The following is a 21065-nucleotide window of genomic DNA, read 5'->3' on the forward strand; positions in this document are numbered from 1 at the left end:
TGTTCTGGCTGTGTACATGTCATGGTGTAGTAGTGTCCACCTGTAGTCCTGTTCTGGCTGTGTATGTGTCATGGTGTAGTAGTGTCCACCTGTAGTCCTGTTCTGGCTGTGTACATGTCACGGTGTAGTAGTGACCACCTGTAGTCCTGTTCTGGCTGTGTACATGTCATGGTGTAGTAGTGACCACCTGTAGTCCTGTTCTGGCTGTGTACGTGTCACGGTGTAGCAGTGTCCACCTGTAGTCCTGTTCTGGCTGTGTACGTGTCACGGTGTAGCAGTGTCCACCTGTAGTCATGTTCTGGCTGTGTATGTGTCATGGTGTAGTAGTGACCACCTGTAGTCCTGTTCTGGCTGTGTACATGTCACGGTGTAGCAGTGTCCACCTGTGGTCCTGTTCTGGCTGTGTACATGTCACGGTGTAGTAGTGTCCACCTGTAGTCTTGTTCTGGCTGTGTACATGTCACGGTGTAGTAGGGTCCACCTGTAGTCCTGTTCTGGCTGTGTACGTGTCACGATGTAGCAGTGTCCACCTGTAGTCCTGTTCTGGCTGTGTACATGTCACGGTGTAGTAGTGTCCACCTGTAGTCCTGTTCTGGCTGTGTATGTGTTATGGTGTAGTAGTGACCACCTGTAGTCCTGTTCTGGCTGTGTACGTGTCACGGTGTAGTAGTGTCCACCTGTAGTCCTGTTCTGGCTGTGTACATGTCACGGTGTAGTAGTGTCCACCTGTAGTCCTGTTCTGGCTGTGTACGTGTCATGGTGTAGTAGTGTCCACCTGTAGTCCTGTTCTGGCTGTGTACGTGTCATGGTGTAGTAGTGTCCACCTGTAGTCCAGTTCTGGCTGTGTACATGTCACGGTGTAGTAGTGTCCACCTGTAGTCCTGTTCTGGCTGTGTATGTGTCATGGTGTAGTAGTGACCACCTGTAGTCCTGTTCTGGCTGTGTACGTGTCACGGTGTAGTAGTGTCCACCTGTAGTCCTGCTCTGGCTGTGTACATGTCATGGTGTAGTAGTGTCCACCTGTAGTCCTGTTCTGGCTGTGTACATGTCACGGTGTAGTAGTAACCACCTGTAGTCCTGTTCTGGCTGTGTACATGTCACGGTGTAGTAGTAACCACCTGTAGTCCTGTTCTGGCTGTGTACATGTCACGGTGTAGTAGGGTCCACCTGTGGTCCTGTTCTGGCTGTGTATGTGTCATGGTGTAGTAGTGACCACCTGTGGTCCTGTTCTGGCTGTGTACATGTCACGGTGTAGTAGTGTCCACCTGTAGTCATGTTCTGGCTGTGTATGTGTCACGGTGTAGTAATGTCCACCTGTAGTCCTGTTCTGGCTGTGTACGTGTCACGATGTAGCAGTGTCCACCTGTAGTCCTGTTCTGGCTGTGTACATGTCACGGTGTAGTAGTGTCCACCTGTGGTCCTGTTCTGGGTGTGTACATGTCACGGTGTAGTAGTGTCCACCTGTGGTCCTGTTCTGGCTGTGTACATGTCACGGTGTAGTAGTGTCCACCTGTAGTCTTGTTCTGGCTGTGTACATGTCACGGTGTAGTAGGGTCCACCTGTAGTCCTGTTCTGGCTGTGTACGTGTCACGATGTAGCAGTGTCCACCTGTAGTCCTGTTCTGGCTGTGTACATGTCACGGTGTAGTAGTGTCCACCTGTAGTCCTGTTCTGGGTGTGTACATGTCACGGTGTAGTAGTGTCCACCTGTAGTCCTGTTCTGGCTGTGTACATGTCACGGTGTAGTAGTGTCCACCTGTAGTCCTGTTCTGGCTGTGTACATGTCACGGTGTAGTAGTGTCCACCTGTAGTCCTGCTCTGGCTGTGTACATGTCACGGTGTAGTAGTGTCCACCTGTAGTCCTGTTCTGGCTGTGTACATGTCACGTGTAGTAGTGTCCACCTGTAGTCCTGTTCTGGCTGTGTACATGTCACGGTGTAGTAGTGTCCACCTGTAGTCCTGTTCTTGGTGTGTACATGTCACGGTGTAGTAGTGTCCACCTGTAGTCCTGTTCTGGGTGTGTACATGTCACGGTGTAGTAGTGTCCACCTGTAGTCCTGTTCTGGGTGTGTACGTGTCACGTGTAGTAGTGTCCACCTGTAGTCCTGCTCTGGCTGTGTACATGTCACGGTGTAGTAGTGTCCACCTGTAGTCCTGTTCTGGCTGTGTACATGTCACGTGTAGTAGTGTCCACCTGTAGTCCTGTTCTGGCTGTGTACATGTCACGGTGTAGTAGTGTCCACCTGTAGTCCTGTTCTTGGTGTGTACATGTCACGGTGTAGTAGTGTCCACCTGTAGTCCTGTTCTGGGTGTGTACATGTCACGGTGTAGTAGTGTCCACCTGTAGTCCTGTTCTTGGTGTGTACATGTCATGGTGTAGTAGTGTCCACCTGTAGTCCTGTTCTGGCTGTGTACATGTCACGGTGTAGTAGTGTCCACCTGTAGCCCTGTTCTTGGTGTGTACATGTCATGGTGTAGTAGTGACCACCTGTAGTCCTGTTCTGGCTGTGTACATGTCACGGTGTAGTAGCGTCCACCTGTAGTCCTGTCTGGCTGTGTACATGTCACGGTGTAGTAGTGTCCACCTGTAGCCCTGTTCTTGGTGTGTACATGTCATGGTGTAGTAGTGTCCACCTGTAGTCCTGTTCTGGCTGTGTACATGTCACGGTGTAGTAGTGTCCACCTGTAGTCCAGTTCTGGGTGTGTAGGCGCCCTGTTGGACATGTTTCTGGCTATAGTTGTGCTTTGTGATATTTTGGCATCTCTTTCTCTTACCTTTCTTGCTCTTTGATGTGATGAGCATTTCTTACTGTGGAGTTCTTTATATTCTGGGATATCGGGGGGTGTGGGGTGTCCACACGAGGGTGGATGGGAGATAAGACAATGACCAGTATCCTGTGAGGAAGAGGAACTTTACATTTATCGCAGTGTAGAAAGTTTTGGGTTGTAATATCTGACCACAGATCCTGCTGATAACAAGGAGACTTATGTCACCAGAAATCCCCAGAAGCCTCCACACAAGATGACAGACAGGACCCAACCCCATTAACAATGCTATATCTGACGCCTCTGACCACAGCAGAAGACCAGCTTCTGTATTCACAAATCTTCTGCCTCGGGTCAGTTTCATATTTTTAGTAAAATAGTCACTTTTTATTTTTAGTCTTTTTGCATTGGTGGATCCAGTAACGAAAGGGGAAAGTTCCCTACACTGCCTCCATATGTTTTAGCTTCTGCCTCTTCCTCGAGTCCTCGGTTCTGTAGGTTTTCTTGGAGCTTGGCTCAGCAGGTTCCCGGATCTCTGGTCCTTGCCACCGTCCCTGGACCGGACCCTACATGGCTCGTGTTGAGGCTTCTACAATCCTTGAGCATTTGTCACATAGCCCGAGCTGAGCTTCTCGCTGCTGGGGTTTCGTGCTGTGGGTCTGTAGTGTCAGACTTTATTACCCCAGCGCTGGCTTTTTCCTTTGAAATTCTTGTCAGGGGTTTATCGCAAGTTTTATCCAACAACAATCATCTGATTTCTTTCATTTGTATCCACGGAGGGTGACATCATGTAGAGAGAATAGCTGGTTTTGTCAGGTCAGGTCAGGTAGGTGATACAACCCCATTGCTGGATCGGCACATAGACCTGGCCATACAGTAGATCCCCTTGCTAGACCCGGCCATACAGTAGATCCCCATTGCTCGACCCGGCCATACAGTAGATCCCCATTGCTCGACCCGGCCATACAGTAGATCCCCATTGCTAGACCCGGCCATACAGTAGATCCCCATTGCTCGACCCGGCCATACAGTAGATCCCCATTGCTCGACCCGGCCATACAGTAGATCCCCATTGCTAGACCCGGCCATACAGTAGATCCCCATTGCTAGACCCGGCAATACAGTAGATCCCCTTGCTAGACCCGGCCATACAGTAGATCCCCATTGCTCGACCCGGCCATACAGTAGATCCCCATTGCTCGACCCGGCCATACAGTAGATCCCCATTGCTCGACCCGGCCATACAGTAGATCCCCATTGCTCGACCCGGCCATACAGTAGATCCCCATTGCTAGACCCGGCCATACAGTAGATCCCCATTGCTAGACCCGGCCATACAGTAGATCCCCATTGCTAGACCCGGCCATACAGTAGATCCCCATTGCTAGACCCGGCCATACAGTAGATCCCCATTGCTAGACCCGGCCATACAGTAGATCCCCATTGCTAGACCCGGCCATACAGTAGATCCCCATTGCTAGACCCGGCCATACAGTAGATCCCCATTGCTAGACCCGGCCATACAGTAGATCCCCATTGCTAGACCCGGCCATACAGTAGATCCCCATTGCTAGACCCGGCCATACAGTAGATCCCCATTGCTAGACCCGGCCATACAGTAGATCCCCATTGCTAGACCTGGACATACAGTAGATCCCCATTGCTAGACCCGGCCATACAGTAGATCCCCATTGCTAGACCTGGCCATACAGTAGAGCCCCATTGCTAGACCCGGCCATACAGTAGATCCCCATTGGTAGACCCGGCCTGGAGTACAACCATTGCGCCCAGTATTAACAATGAACAATCTTAGACCGGGAGAAATACAACCACACTAGATCCTTCAGCAACGACGGATCTGGAAGATTTCAGTCGAATAGTTGATATTGATATATTGATATTTGCATTGAATTTTCCTCGTGTGTGATGTAGCATTTTTTTTTAAAGCTACAGTGAGTATGGAAAGTATTCAGACCCCTATAAAGGAAATCAACCACATAAAAAACATTAAAAAACATAGAAATCCAACGACAGCAGGTAATTCAATCCCTCCCAAATGGCGAAAGCCGAGGCCCCGACGGCTTCACAGCCATATTTTACAAGACACTGATAGAGGAGATCACTCCTCCTCTTCTACACACCTTCAATGCAGTCTCTGACACGGTACATTTCCAACCGGCATTCCTACAGGCCCATATCACGGTAATCCCCCAAGAGGGGAAAGACCCTCAATTATGCCAAAGTTACAGACCCATTTCACTAATAAACTCCGATGCCAAGATATTTGCCAAATTACTAGCAAAGCGCCTGGCTCGCCTCCTGGAGTCCCTGGTCCACCCGAATCAGGTGGATTTATACCCTCCAGAGAAGCGAGAGACAATACCCTAAAGACCTTCTCTCTCATACACAACTCCCAAAAACAGCCTCTCCACTTCTAGTCCTCTCATTGGTTGCTGAGAAGGCGTTCGATCGGGTGGACTGGGGATTCCTGGAGTCGACACTAACCCAGATAGGTATCAGGGACACCATGCTTTCCAAAATAAAGGCCCTATATAGGTGTCCCAAAGCCCAAATAAGAATCAACGGTCTTTACTCTTCCTCATTCACAATAAATAATGGCACCAGACAAGGCTGTCCCCTCTCCTGCCCCCTCTCCCGCTTCCTCTCCCCTCTCCTGCCCCCTCTCCCCTCTCCTGTACGCGCTAATCATCGATCACCTACTAATATCCATCAGAAATCACCCAAAAATGAACGGCATACAAATTGGGAATAACTCCTACAAATGCTCGGCATTTGCTGACGATGTGCTAAGACGAATCACTTCCACACTCAATGGAAACACTACAAACTTTTGGTTATTTTAGTAACCATAAAATGAATATGACTGAATGTACTGCAAAGGGGTTTGGCCTAAGTGATTCCCTATCAAAATCGTTACAAAGCAAATACCCATTCACATGGAAAAAAGACGCCTTTCCCTACCTGGGAATCCAAATCACCTCAGACATAGACAATATCTGCACACTCAACAGGACTAGAACAACTACAAAAATGTCCTGATCAATCTCCAAAATGACCTTACAAATTGATGTAATAAAAGGATTTCCTGGATTGGGAGAATAAAGTCCATAAAAATGACAATTCTCCCCAAACAATCCCCATCTCCCTAACCAAAACCTTCTTCAACAAACTCACAACCCTGATAAGCAGATTCATCTGGTCCTCCTCTTCTCCCAGATTAGCTAAATCCATCCTAATACGTAGGAAACTACAAGGGGGACTTGGTCTCCCAGAAGTTAAAGGATATTTCTACGCAGCGAACCTCTCTAGAATACTAGACTGGTTTCACCACGAATCCAAATTATGGGTAAAGATCGAAAACCAACTCTCCCCAGTCCAACTGTCCGGCTTACCATGGTCGTCAAGCTCACTTCTCCTACCGCACCAGCTAAACAACCTTCCCATTATAGCCGCTCAAACTATGAAGACATTCCACAAACCCCCAGACACGGCCAAACTGACTGAACCTCAGGGTCCCCTCACCCCAATCTCAGATAACCCTGATTTCCCACCAGGCCTCTACAGCCTTTCAGAACCCAACACAAACCTTTAAGATTCAAAACCTTCCTTAACCCAGCAACATTAACGCTACTAGATGATCTCACAAAAAATCTTCCCTGCTCACCCAAAACCAGATGGGAATACATGCAACTAACAAATTTCTATACAAGACACAAAACCAAACTTAATCTGCATCGAGATTTAACCCCATTTGAAGAACTGTGCCTTTCACCATCTCCAATCTCCCACACCATATCAGCAATATACAATGTTTTACCTGACAAATGGTCACTCCCTTCTATTCAGTACACAAAAATGTGGGAAGAGGAACTCTGCAGAACCTTTACTGATGACTGGTCCAGAGCACTCCATAGAACACACAAATTGTCACTCTCGGTCAAATCATTTCAAGGTGGTACTGGGTCCCGACAAAACTCCACAAGCTCCACCCTTCCTGTCCTAGCGAATGTTGGAGATGTAAGCAGTCGGAAGCTACTATGTCCCATATCTGGTGGCAATGCCCTGTGATCCAAACTTTCTGGAATCAAGTATGCAATTTAACCTCAAACATTCTCAAACATATTACTACTCTCCATGTTCCCCTCCCAGCTTGAATACAAGAAAAGTAAACTGCTAAGCTTTTTGCTCTTTCGCTGATCCCAAGACTTTGGAAATCTACCAGACACCCAACCATTTCCAAGAAATTCTTCTTCTACAGAAAATGGAAGAACTCACAGCGGAGAACAAAAAAATCACAGGAAAAACATTTGAGTATTTGGTCCCCGTGGATTACAATCCAAAACTCAACATCTTTTATAACAGATCCAGACTAAGCGACATAAGACCCAGATCTCACTCGCCAAACCAACCGCTGTACCGCGACCTGGATTACCTACCCCCACCTCCCTAAACTTATCCCCCTGCACCCCCCTTCCTCATATCCCATCCTCTTTTTTGTTAAGAATTACTATAGACAACCGTTATAGCTATAATTATTAGTGAATTCATGACAATATTTTACATGTCTATAAGGTGTAACATTTTCATTATGCTTTATAAAACTGATGGATGTAATCTATACCATTCATATAGCTGTAATCAGAAAATGTACTCATGCCGTTACTTTACCTCAAGAAATGAGATTGATACAAAAAAAACCCACAGAAATCCTCCCCCCGCTCCTCTTCATCGTGATTCGGGCGCTGTCCGTCGGCACTCTTGACATGGCGGAAAACGTATACAGGACAGGACCACTGGGTGTGATGGAAGGTGAGATGAATGCGGCCAAGTACAGAGATCTCCTGGATGAGAACCTCTGCCAGATGCTCTGGACCTCAGACTGGGCCGAACCTTCCAACAAGACAATGACCCACGTTTATCAAACCTAGTGCAGTCTGTACTATGTGCAGTGTCCAAGTGTAGTGTACAGGGTGTACCTGCTGCTCGGGAGGTGGGCGCCATTTTTTTTGCTGCACTTTGTTCTTGTTGCAGAATTGTGGCGCACGTCAGTAATAATGTGGCGAAAAATCTAAGTACTCCCCAACTTTTTGTCTGTCTTGTCGGGCACAGAGCAGCCGCGACACAAAACTGGCACAGAAACTTCATAAATACATGTGCAAGCAATTTGCTTGTTCTTCTCAGCACAAAGTCAGACAGAAAATCAGCGCAAACAGTTTAATAAATGTGGTTCAATGACCCTGAGCACCAGCTAAAATAACACAGCAGAGGCTTCAGAACATCCATGTGACCATTCCTGACCGGCCCAGCCAGAGCCCGGACGTAAACCCAATGGAGCATCTCTGGAGAGACTGGAAAATATCTCCATCAACTTTCACCATCCAACCTGAGGGACCTGGAGAGCATCTGCAAGGAAGAGGCAGAGGATCCCCAAATCCAGGGGTGAAGAACTTGTAGCATCTTCCCAAGAAGACTCCGGGCTGCACCAGCTCCAAATTCTACTCATCACTGAGCAAAGGGGCCGAATACTCGTCACCGGGGGAGAGTCCAGGTTTTCTGGTTTAATAAATTAGAAAAAATATCTACAACAAAATAACTTTTCTGATCTTACCATTTGGTAATGTTATGGAGCGCTCTAACCTTTCGTCAGCTGCTTGATATGGAGCACTCTAACCATTCATCAGCGATCTAGCCGGGCTACCACCTCTACTGAGGCATCCTAGGCGACGGGCCCACCACACCCAAGGGGAACAAGCATTGAGCTATCTGGGCTCTGACTACAGCCTTGTGGTTGACCTAGACCCTGGTGACTTGTCGTCTCAACATCCTGGTAGGATCTTACTCCCGGTGTAGCGTTCAATAAGTAGTCAGGCTGTGGTTTTGTAGCATTATGAATGTATATTCTGTTTTCCCCTTATTACCTCTATCTGGCAGATCTCTAATTCTCCTTTGGATGTTCTAACAATTTTTCTTTTTTTTGTCACAAATTTCATTTATTAAACAATTGGTTATGACCTTAGGGGCTTGGCTGCCGGACGATTAGACAATCTCACACCAAGGCGTATGCATTCAGCTGGTCTGTCCGCGGTTTACTAGTGTGCCTCCTCTGTTCTGGTAAACCCTTTAACCTTTATGGGGTTTATTTTATCTTCCTTCTTTTTTCTCCTTTTCCCGGAATCTGCCGGCATCCCCTCTTTCCGTTTGTTTTGTACCCCTCTATCCTGATCTCCCCCCAGTCTCTCAGATAGCGCCTATCACTTGCTACTCTCTTAATGCCTTAGCCTCATTGCATATGCCCAATCAGGATCAGATTTGGGAGGGTCGTAGGAAATTGGGAAGTCAGTAGGAATATGCAGGTCATATCAAAGTGGTAGGAGGGGACTTTAACTTTTAGATTGTTTTACCCCACGTCTCTCCCTAGCCATCTCCCAAATGCCAAGGCTACAGCGTTCCCTCTTGGACTCCTAGTTGATAGATATCTGGAGAATTCAAAATCCACAAGGGAAGAGCTATACATACACATACTCAACCGCCCATTGCTCATATAGCCATATGGACATGTTCCTGGTTAGGCACCAAGCCTTGACCAACGCTCATTCCTCAATAGCATCAGCGTTATGGTCAAATCATGCTCCAATCTCTCTCTTTGGACATCCCTGGGCCTCGCTCTTCACCCTGGTGGTGGCATTTAAATGATAACCTACTGAAAGATTCGGTTTGTATGGCTGATTTGCACAAATAGATTGCGGAGTTTCTCTCTACTCATGTGGGAGATCAGCCATCTCTCCCCATCCTGTGCAAGACTTTGAAAGTCATGCTCCAGCTAGTGTTGATTAGGCACGGGACGTGCCTATAGAGTGAGCGATCAGCCAAAACCTTGGAACTCTTGTCCAAAATGCTCACTCTTGAGTGTGACCACAAAAGAGAGGGCTCGCAAGTGATACTAAACAAGCTGCTGAACATCCGTGAGGAACTATCGGAGCTCTTGAATCAGAAATATCTCCGTGCACAGGATAATGGTAAACACTTCTTCTATGAACACTCAAATAAATGCGGGAGAGCCCTAGCCGGACTTCTTCATCCTAGGTCAGCCGCAACCTACATTCCTCCGGTTAGAGATCACAATGACCAGTTGACACATGACCCCTTAACAATACCTTCCAGACCTTCCAGGATGGGATTGTGGCATATGTTGAGGAGACGGCTCTGCCTTGCATGGCCAACATAGAGAGGAAGGAACTAAAAGCACATTTTACTGAACTAAAGTGTTAGAGGTTATAAAGTGTATCCATGGAGGAAAGTCCCCTGGGCCTGACAGCTTCTCCCCTGATTCTCCAAAGCCCTGAGAGCAGAGCTCTCCTCTTTTTTGACTCGGATGTTCAACAGTGTTCCTTCCACGGTCCCCTTCCCTTGTCAATTTTTACAGGCTTCCATTACCGTCATCCACAAATCAGATAAGGACCAACTATCGTCCCATATCCCTTATCAATGTGGATATTAAGCTACTCTCTAAGTTAATGGTTAACTGCCCAGGTGGGGTCCTTACATCCCGTATCCACAGCCATCAGGAAGGCTTCATGTGATCCAGGGAAACCCGTGTAAACACTAACAAAACCCCTTCTCTTGGTCTCCAGGGCCCAAACCTCTAAACAACAGATGATGCTTCTTCCTGTAGATGTGGATAAGGCATACGACCGTGTGCACTGGGGGTTTCAATGGGCCTTGTGGGCACAAATTGGCGCTGGCCTTTGTTTTCTGGGAGTGATAAAGCTTTATACTCTGATCCAACGGCTCAAGTTTGGACCAACAGCACCCCATCGGACCGCTTCCCTATTAGGAACGGAACACAACAGAAATGTCCTTTGTCCCCCCTGCTGTATCTCCTAATAATGGAGTTTTCCCTCACAGTAACCCCAGAGTGCAAGCTCTTCAGGTCTGCTTCTGTATGTGACAAAGCCCCGGATCTCTCTCCCATCCTTACTAGTGGACTTCGAGAGATGGGGATCCCTGCGTAGCTTTAAAGTACATCTTTCGAAATCTGAGGCGTTAAACTTCTTATTGCCTAGAACAGAGGCATCTGGCAAGTCTCCCATGTCCAATACTTGGGTGCAGACATTCTGGCAGATCTGTCCCCTTGTATATTATCTGAACTATAGAACCTCTTAGACTGCGCTGTGAGTAGAGATGAGCGAGCACTAAAATGCTCGGGTACTCGTTATTCGAGACGAACTTTTCCCGATGCTCGAGTGCTCGTCTCGAATAACGAGCCCCATTGAAGTCAATGGGAGACTTGAGCATTTTTCAAGGGGACCAAGGCTCTGCACAGGGAAGCTTGGCCAAACACCTGGGAACCTCAGAAAATGATGGAAACACCACGGAAATGGACAGGAAACAGCAGGGGCAGCATGCATGGATGCCTCTGAGGCTGCTTAATCGCACCATTATGCCAAAACTATGGGCAACAGCATGGCCATGACAGAGTGACCGAATGAGGCTAGATAGAATCTAAAACATCCAATAATTGACCCTGACACTATAGGGGACGGCATGCAGAGGCAGCGGCAGCAGTGGCAGGCTAGAGAGTCTCATGGCGACATACCCTAAATGGACTCAGGTTTCACCAAAGGAGGTGAGCAAGAAGCGCTGAAATGATTTCCTATGTGAACAAAAGGTTGACGGTATATTTAGTCGATAACACAGCATGGTGGCGACATAGTGACCAAGTTCCATAACGTATCTGGTGAAACACCCGAAAAATGAGCCTGACACAGCTCTTTTGATAAGGGGACGACATGTGGAGGCAGCCATGGAGACGACTTCCATGATTAAGAGCGACAGTATGGGGCATATATATTGCGCTGCTATGATTGCAACTTCAGGTCTCCAGCATGGCGGCGACAGATGGGCCGAGTTCCACTATGTATCTGGTGAAACACCTGAAAATTCTGCCTGACACAGCTCGTTTGATAAGGGGATGATGTGCTGCATATCCTCTCGTGCTCCAGCGTCTGGGGTATAGAGAGTTGAAATGAGACATTGGTGGACGCTGTGGAGGATCGTGGAGGCAAAATGGACAGGAAACAGCAGGGGCAGCATGCATGGATGCCTCTGAGGCTGCCTAATCTTGGGATGGAGCTGGCAGTCCACTGCCAGGCAAGATTTCGCCTGTCCAAGCCCCTGTCTCTCGGCTCCTCCCCACCCAAAATGAGCCTGGGGGCCAGAAGCGTTTACTTTGAAAAAATTATAATTTTCAAAGCAGGCGGGGTCGTTTGAATATTTCACCTAGGAATAATGGAATAGCATAGTGGTTCTATTTTAAATTGTTTTTACGGAAATGGTTCCATGATTAAGAGCGACAGTATGGGGCATCCATATTGCGCTGCTATGATTGCAACTTCAGGTTTCCAGCATGGCGGCGACAGATGGGCCGCGTTCCACTATGTATCTGGTGAAACACCTGAAAATTCTGCCTGACACAGCTCGTTTGATAAGGGGACCATGTATGGAGGCAGTGAACTAGCAGTAGATTAAAGGTGCTGCAGTTAAAACTATGTTAGTTGGATCTTGAGATGGAGCTGGCGCTCCGCAGCCAGGCGAGCTTTCGCCAATCCAAGCCCCTGTCTCTCGGCTCCTCCCCAAACAGCACTTCTAAGAACCTTTTGTATAAGATCAAGTGTAGTAGTGTTCTTATAAGTTTAGGATATGCCGGGTGAGGGGAATGTAAACAGATGCGCAAGAAGCGCTGAAATATTGGTAAATGATAAAAGTTTGCCAGTATATTTTGTGGATTACACAGCAGGGTGGCGACAAAGTTAACAAGTTTGATGTGGAATCCATGAAAACAACCCAAAATTCTGCCTGACACAGCTCGTTTGATAAGGAGACCATGTATGGAGGCAGCTATATGGACGACTTTTGGAGGCAGATATGGCGATGACGTGTGGAGGTAGCAATGGAGACAACGTGTGGAGCCAGCTAAAAAGACGACATGTGGAGGCTGCTATGGAGACAATTTAATTTGGATAGTGCCTGTATGTGGCAGTCCAAAAAAGTTTTCAAACCAGAGGAGCAGGTAGGTGGTCCTCCAGAAAAATTAAATAGATTTAGTGCCTGTATGTGGCAGTCCAAAAAAGTTTTCAAACCAGAGGAGCAGGTAGGTGGTCCTCCAGAAAAATTAAATAGATTTAGTGCCTGTATGTGGCACTCCCAAAAATTGCTTAAAACAGAGGACCGGGTAGGTGGCCCTCCAGAAAAATTAAATACATAGAGTACTATAGCTAGAGCCAGTTGGCCCTGGCAAAAAATAGCCAGTTTCCTCTGCTTTAGTGTACAAAGAGGAGGAGAAGGAGGACAATGAGGAGGAGGAGTTCATACATTATTCAGGTTGAGCTTCTTTCACCTGGTGGAGAATGAAAATCCGGAGAAAACCAGGCTTTATTCATCTTGATAAGCGTCAGCCTGTCAGCGCTGTCAGTCGACAGGCGTGTACGCTTATCGGTGATGATGCCACCAGCTGCACTGAAAACCCGCTCGGACAACACGCTAGCGGCAGGGCAGGCAAGAACCTCCAAGGCGTACAGCGCCAGTTCGTGCCACATGTCCAGCTTTGAAACCCAGTAGTTGTAGGGAGCTGTGTGATCATTTAGGACGATGGTATGGTCAGCTACGTACTCCCTCACCATCTTTCTGTAAAGATCAGCCCTACTCTGCCGAGACTGGGGACAGGTGACAGTGTCTTGCTGGGGTGACATAAAACTGGCAAAGGCCTTGTAAAGCGTACCCCTGCCAGTGCTGGACAAGCTGCCTGCTCGCCTACTCTCCCTCGCTACTTGTCCCGCAGAAGTACGCCCTCTGCCGCTAGCGCTGTCAGAAGGGAAATACTGTTTCAGCTTGTGCACCAGGGCCTGCTGGTATTCATGCATTCTCACACTCCTTTCCTCTCCAGGGATGAGAGTGTAAAGATTTTGCTTGTACCGTGGGTCCAGGAGAGTGAATACCCAGTAATCGGTGCTGGAATAAATTCTTTGAACACGAGGGTCACGGGATAGGCAGCCTAGCATGAAATCTGCCATATGCGCCAGAGTACCAACGCGCAAAAATTCACTCCCCTCACTGGCCTGACTGTCCATTTCCTCCTCCTCCAACTCCTCCAACTCCTCTTCTTCTGCACATACACGCTGAACAGTGAAGGTCTGAGCAATGGTCCCCTCTTCTGTCTCGCCAACATTCTCCTCCTCTTCCTCCTCATCCTCCTCCGATATGCGCTGAGAAATAGACCTGAGGGTGCTTTGGCTATCAACAAGGGAATCTTCTTCCCCCGTCTCTTGTGACGAGCGCAAAGCTTCCGACTTCATGCTGACCAGAGAGTTTTTCAACAGGCCAAGCAGCGGGATGGTGAGGCTGATGATGGCGGCATCGCCACTGACCATCTGTGTTGACTCCTCAAAGTTACTCAGCACCTGACAGATATCAGACATCCATGTCCACTCCTCATTGTAGACTTGAGGAAGCTGACTGACCTGACTACCAGTTCTGGTGGAAGTTGACATCTGGCAGTCTACAATCGCTCTGCGCTGCTGGTAAACTCTGGATAACATGGTTAATGTTGAATTCCACCTCGTGGGCACGTCGGTGAGCGGGCAGTTGGAGGCGGCGCTGCGCTGCCCTGAGAGTGGCAGCATCTGTGCTGGACTTCCTGAAATGCGCACAGATGCGGCGCACCTTCGTGAGCAAATCAGACAGATTGGGGTATGTCTTGAGGAAACGCTGAACTATGAGATTTAACACATGGGCCAGGCATGGCACATGTGTCAGTCTGCCGAGTTGCAGAGCCGCCACCAGGTTACGGCCGTTGTCACACACAACCATGCCTGGCTTCAGGTTCATCGGTGCCAGCCACAGATCAGTCTGCGCCGTGATGCCCTGTAATAGCTCTTGGGCGGTGTGCCTTTTATCGCCTAGGCTCAGCAGTTTGAGCACCGCCTGCTGTCGCTCAGCGACGGCACTGCTGCTGTGCCTAGAGCTACCGACTGATGGCGCCATGCACACGGAAGGTAATTCGGAGGAGGAGGTGGAGGAGGGGTGGGAGGAGGAGGAGGCATAGTAGGCCTTTGAGACCTGGACCGAGGTAGGCCCCGCAATCCTCGACGTCGGCAGTATATGACCAGCCCCAGGGTCAGACTCGGTCCCAGCCTCCACCAAGTTAACCCAATGTGCCGTCAGCGATATATAGTGGCTCTGCCCGGCAGCACTCGTCCACGTGTCCGTGGTCAGGTGGACCTTGTCAGAAACGGCGTTGGTCAGGGCACGGATGATGTTCTCTGACACGTGCTTGTGCAGGGCTGGGACGGCACATCGGGAAAAGTAGTGGCGGCTGGGGACCGAATACCGAGGGGCCGCCACCGCCATGAGGTTTCGAAAGGCCTCGGTCTCTACCGGCCTATAGGGCAGCATCTCCAGGCTAAGCAACTTGGAGATGTGGACGTTGAGGGCTAGGGCGTGTGGGTGGGTTGCGCTATACTTCCTTTTGCGCTCCAGCGTCTGGGGTATGGAGAGCTGAACGCTGGTGGATGCTGTGGAGGATCGTGGAGGCGAAGATGGGGTTTTCGCATGGGAGGTGTTTGGGCCGTGGTCCTGGGCAGGGGCTGACTAGCAGATGACACAGGGGAAGGAGCAGTGGTGTGCCCGGCCGGAGGTGAACGGGCTTGGTGCCATTGAGTGGGGTGTTTAGCATTCATATGCCTGCGCATACTGGTGGTAGTTAAGCTAGTATAGTAGTGGTGGAACCCCTGCTGATCCTGGTGTGGCACAGGTTGCACACCACAGTCCGTCGGTCATCCGATGTTTCTTTAAAGAACCTCCAGACTTCTGAAAATCTAGCCCTCACCACGGGAGCTTGACTACGGGCAACATTTGGCGCTGATGCACCAGCTCTGGCCCTGCCTCTCCGTCTGGCCCCACCACTGCCTCTTCCAACCTGTTCTGCTATAGGACTCGCCTCCGTCTCAGAAGCACTGTGTTCACCCGGCCTATCAACCCAGCTTGGGTCTGTCACCTCATCATCCTCCGATCCCTCAGTCTGCTCCCCCCTCGGACTTCCTGCCCTGACAACAACTTCACCACTGTCTGACAACCATGTCTCCTCATCGTCCGACACCTCTTTACACACTTCTTCCACTACGTCAATAATGTCATCACAGACTGCGACTGGTGGAAAACCTGGGCATCGGAAAATTGCTCAGCAGCAACCGGACAAGTGGTTTGTGACTGTGGGAAGGGTCCAGAAAACAGTTCCTCAGAGTATGCCGGTTCAAATGCCAAATTTTGCTGGGAGGGGGCAGACTGGGGGGAAGGAGGCTGAGGTGGAGGAGCCGGAGGAGTGCTGATTTCGGTGACATGGGTGGACTGCGTGGAAGACTGACTGGTGGACAAATGGCTAGAAGCATTGTCCGCAATCCACGACATCACCTCTTCGCACTGTTCTGGCCTCAACAGTGCTCTACCACGAGTCCCAGTAACTTGAGACATGATGAACCTAGGGAGTGTAGCTCTGCAGCGTTCCCCTGCTCCCCCATCAGCAGGTGGTGTCTCACCCAGGACCACGGCCTCTGACCCCTGCAGTAGTTGCACGCCCTCGTCCTCTACCCCTAGCCCTCGGGTTAAACATTTTCCAAGTTAAAGTGTAAACTTTTAATTTTTTTTTTTTTGTGTGTTTATTTTTTTTTAACAAAACGATGCTATCCTATTGCTATGGCTAGTTTCTAACCTACACTGACAGCACACAACTGGATTTTGTGCTGTGCCTGATGAGTTTGAGCTATAAAATGAAATAAAGGTAAAAAAAAATAAATAAATCAGCAGACTCTGCCTAATTCTAATCAAATCCCTAATAAATTGTCCCACTTCGGTGTTTGAGGTGGATATGCGTGTCACTTAGAGCTAAACACAACGGTCGCAGGTCTCCCAGCAAATTCCTCACAGTATGGTACTAGCTGCACTACTAATGCCAGCAAGCCCAGCCACAAGCAAACAAAAAAAAGGAAAATATAACGCTATTGTAGGCCTAAGTAAGCCGTTGGGGTTCTCCTATGGCTATTTTGTAGCCTACACTGAAAGCACACTGCTTTGCAAGATGAGTTTGAGCTATAAAATGAAATAAAGGTAAAAAAAAATAAATAAATCAGCAGACTCTGCCTAATTCTAATCAAACCCCTAATAAATTGTCCCACTTCGGTGTTTGAGGTGGATATGTGTGTCACTAAGAGCTAAACACAACGGTAGCAAGTCCCCCTGCAAATTCCTCACAATATAGTACTAGCTGCACTACTAGTGCCAGCAAGCCCAGCCACAAGCAAATTAAAAAAAAAAAAGTATAACGCTATTGTAGGCCTAAGAAGGGCTGTTGGGTTGTTGTAGAATCACTCCTGCCTAACACTATTCTAATAGAACACCCTAACGCTTTCCCTGCAGCAGCAGCTCTCTCCCTAGCGGCATCCAGACACAGAATGATCCGAGCAGCGCGGGCAGCGGCTAGTCTATCCCAGGGTCACCTGATCTGGCCAGCCAACCACTGCTATCGACGTGTAAGGGTACCACGTCATGCTGGGTGGAGTGCAGAGTCTCCTGGCTTGTGATTGGCTCTGTTTCTGGCCACCAAAAAGCAAAACGGCGGGAGATGCCATTTTCTCGAGCGGGCGAAGTATTCGTCCGAGCAACGAGCAGTTTCGAGTACGCTAATGCTCGAACGAGCATCAAGCTCGGACGAGTATGTTCGCTCATCTCTAGCTGTGAGGGATCTGACCCTGTTCCAGGGCCGTCATCTTTCCTGCTTTGGTCGTATATGTCACAGTACGCTGAGACGTATTCATGATATGTATCACTATCTGGTGTTTGGGTTATGTTATGTGTTTGGGCAACTCAACATGCCACACATCCCCAACGGATATATGTAACCGGTCGCGCGAGAGCCGGGATCGCGCATGCGCTGGGCTGCCGCGGCACGGCCCCCAAACACACACATGGACAGCCCGCCATTATCTCCCGACACAGGTGAGCTAACTCTCCCACATCCATTATTGTGTATATATAAATTACCTTGAGGCACTAGACCCTATACCCCTGAGGAAGCCACATTGCAGGCGGAACGCGTGGGGCGTTTTATCTCCTCCACCCATATACTTGGTGATATTACTTCCTTACTTTTTATCATACTATGCTGCATTGTATGTTCCGATTGAAATATCATTCATGTACTGAATTCAGGACACTTTTTGCACTTTGACCGCACAGGTCGCCAATGCACAGCTAGTCATTGTTTACATCAGCATTTATACAAATACCAAGTATAGGTCCTATATGATACAAGGTAGGGGGAGATCAGAGCATGTTATTGTCATGCACTGGTGACAGCACTTTATTTCAGGAGTGCTCATTTTAAATGGTTTTAAATGTTAGTGTTTAGTGTATTGCATAAATAAAATATTCTCTTTTGCTTTATATATTGTAACATAGCCGTTTTTTTGCACATCCCACCTGTCTTTCTTGGTTGCATATATCTGGTGTTTGGAGTATGTTACATGTGTATTTGCTTGTGTGTAACATGGACCTCTGGAAGTTTCTAGACCTGGAATGTTCTAAACTCCTCCAGAAGTCTCAGTGACCCCACAGATCCAGTAGGGGCTGCTGTACTAGGGTAATGAATTCCCACCACCTCCTACTAGATCATTACGAGATAGCAGGGGAAGGAGAGGGTGGGATAAGGGTTTTATTTGAAAACTTGTTTGGGAAAACAGTTAATGAACCTTTGTCTGGAGAAGCTGCGGCTCTTCCATAGGACACGGCTGATGTGTAACCTGTTCGCTCAGTGCTTGTCTTCTCCGATCACGAGGGCCTTTCGGGACAGTATAAAAGTCCTTCAAATGGACATCATGCCTTGTCTCTCACATCTGTATCGGACCATTCTGCTTTGCCCCCCATATTCATAGTATCATAGTGTATACGGTTGAAAAAAAGACAGATGTCCGTCAAGTTCAACCAATGAATGGAAGGGTTTGATCATTCCTTTTTATCCAGACTGCGTGCAGACTTCCAGAGACTTATAAGGGGGAAGGATCCAGTCGTATTAGTTTTGCGATTCTCGCCCGCACCAAGATCCGATGGGGAGTGGGATTCGCGGATCCTAAGATTTACCACCTGGTGGTCCTCCTGCAACATGTGGCCTCATATCATCTGATTCGGAACAATCACACTTTGGGTGTTGGAAGCCCTCTTTAAGACCCCTTCATCCCCAGAACATACGCAATCAGTGCTATCACTATAATATCCTACTGGAGGCCGCTACCCCAGGTAGACCGCGGTTTACAAACTCATGGGAGCCGAAATGGTTACAGACATATCTGATGAGGAATGGGAAAAGACATTTCTCTTCTCTCACAAGTTACCGCTGTCCTGTAAGATCATGTAGCAGCGATACCGCTCTGTCATTACTCCATGCGATTCTCCCAGATGTATCTGACGTGTTGGAGAGGAGGTCCAGAGGTAGGTCCATTCTCCACATCTGGTGGAGCTGTTCCTTGCTGCAGCCCTTCTGGAACTTGTTCTTTGAGGTTTATCACTGTCACAGGTAAATCTGTCCCTGCTTCCCCTAAGTTGGCCTTGTTGTCAGTTCCGTCCGGCTCCATCTCCTTGTTGCATCACTTTCTGGCGGTGGCCGTAGAGGGATTGTTATGGAGCACTCTAACCGTACATCAGCTGATTGTTATAAAGTGCTCTAACTGTCATAAGCTGCTGATTTTAGAGCACTCTAAACGTCTATCAGCTGCTTGTTATGGAGCGCTCTAACCGTACATCAGATGCTTGTTATGGAGCGCTCTAACCGTCCATCAGATGCTTGTTATGGAGCGCTCTAACCGTACATCAGCTGCTTGTTATAAAGTGCTCCAACCGTTCAACAGCTGTTAGTTATGGAGTGCTCTAACCGTTCATCATCTGCTTGCTATAGAGCGCTCTAACCGTTCATCAGCCGCTTGTTATGGAGCGCTCTAACTGTTCATCATCTGCTAGTTATGGAGCGCTCTAATCGTTCATCAGTCACTTGTTATTGAGCACTCTAACCGTTCATCAGCTCCCTGTTATAGGGCACTCTAACTGTACATCACATGTGTGTTATGGTGCTCTCTGACCATTTATCATGAGCCTATCATGGAGTACTCGAATCATTCATCAGCTGCTCTAACCGTTCATCAGTCACTTGTTATGGAACAGTCTAACCATTTAAGGGTGTGCTCACACGTTGCAGTTAAAACTGCATCGCAATCAGCTTTGAGGTGGTTTTAGGGGCAGTTTTGTCAATTGAACAGGTGAAGGAGAAACCTGCTGATTTTGAAGGGGAAACCTGCTCCACAAATGTCATTCACTCCTTCAGGTCATGTCTTTAACCTGTTCAATTGGCAAAACTGTACCTAAAACCACCTCAAAGCTGATTGCGATGCAATTTTAACTTCAACGTGTGAACGCACCCTCAAAGAAGTTTATGGTGCCTCTTTATCAAGGGCTATAACTGTGCATCAGCTGCTTGTTATGGAGCACTCTAACCATTTATCAGTCGCTTGTTATGGAACAGTCTAACCATTTAAAAGAAGTTTATAGCACTATATCAAGGGCTATAACCGTGCATCGGCTGCTCATTAGCGCTCTAACCATTCGACAACTGCTTGTTGTGGAGCGCTCTAATCGTTCATCAGCTGTTTGTTATGGAGCGCTCTAACCGTTCATCAGCTGCTTGTTATGGAGCGCTCTAATCCTTCATCAGTCACTTGTTATGGAGCGCTCTAACCGTTCATCAGCTCCCTGTTATAGGGCACTCTAACTGTACATCACATGTGTGTTATGGTGCTCTCTAACCATTTATCATGAGCTTATCAAGGAGTACTCAAATCATTCATCAGCTGCTCTAACCATTCATCAGTCACTTGTTATGGAAGTCTAACCATTTAAAAGAAGTTTATAGCACTCTATCAAGGGCTATAACCGTGCATCAGCTGCTTGTTATGGAGCGATCTAACCGTACATCAGCTGCTTGTCATGGAGCGCTCTAACCATTCGTCAACTGCTTGTTGTGGAGCGCTGTAACCGTACATCAGCTGCTTGTTATGGAGCGCTCTAACCATTTATCAGTCGCTTGTTATGGAGCGCTGTAACTGTCCATCAGTCGCTTGTTATGGAGCGCTCTAACCGTCCATCAGCTGCTTGTTATAGAGCACTCTTACCGTCCATCAGCTGTTC

At 48.2% G+C, this 21065-nt stretch overlaps 1 protein-coding gene across 2 annotated transcripts in view; it reads right to left on the minus strand.

Moving 5' to 3' along the window:
- LOC140084766 (interleukin-12 subunit beta-like) overlaps window positions 1-6733 on the minus strand; it is a 58683-nt gene extending 51950 nt beyond the window's left edge. Inside the window, exons 1-2 of one of the 2 annotated variants that reach the window (XM_072126478.1) lie at window positions 6604-6733; window positions 2775-2894 (exon numbers count right to left, since the gene is read on the minus strand). The gene's annotated coding sequence lies outside the window, so the exon portion shown is untranslated. Of the gene's footprint in view, window positions 1-2774; window positions 3728-6603 lie in introns of those variants that run through there. The other variant, XM_072126479.1, reaches the window with a different exon arrangement.
- Window positions 6734-21065: the final 14332 nt, after the last annotated feature.

The sequence above is a fragment of the Engystomops pustulosus genome, chromosome 1, assembly GCF_040894005.1.
Source record: "Engystomops pustulosus chromosome 1, aEngPut4.maternal, whole genome shotgun sequence".
Lineage (NCBI taxonomy): Eukaryota > Metazoa > Chordata > Amphibia > Anura > Leptodactylidae > Engystomops > Engystomops pustulosus.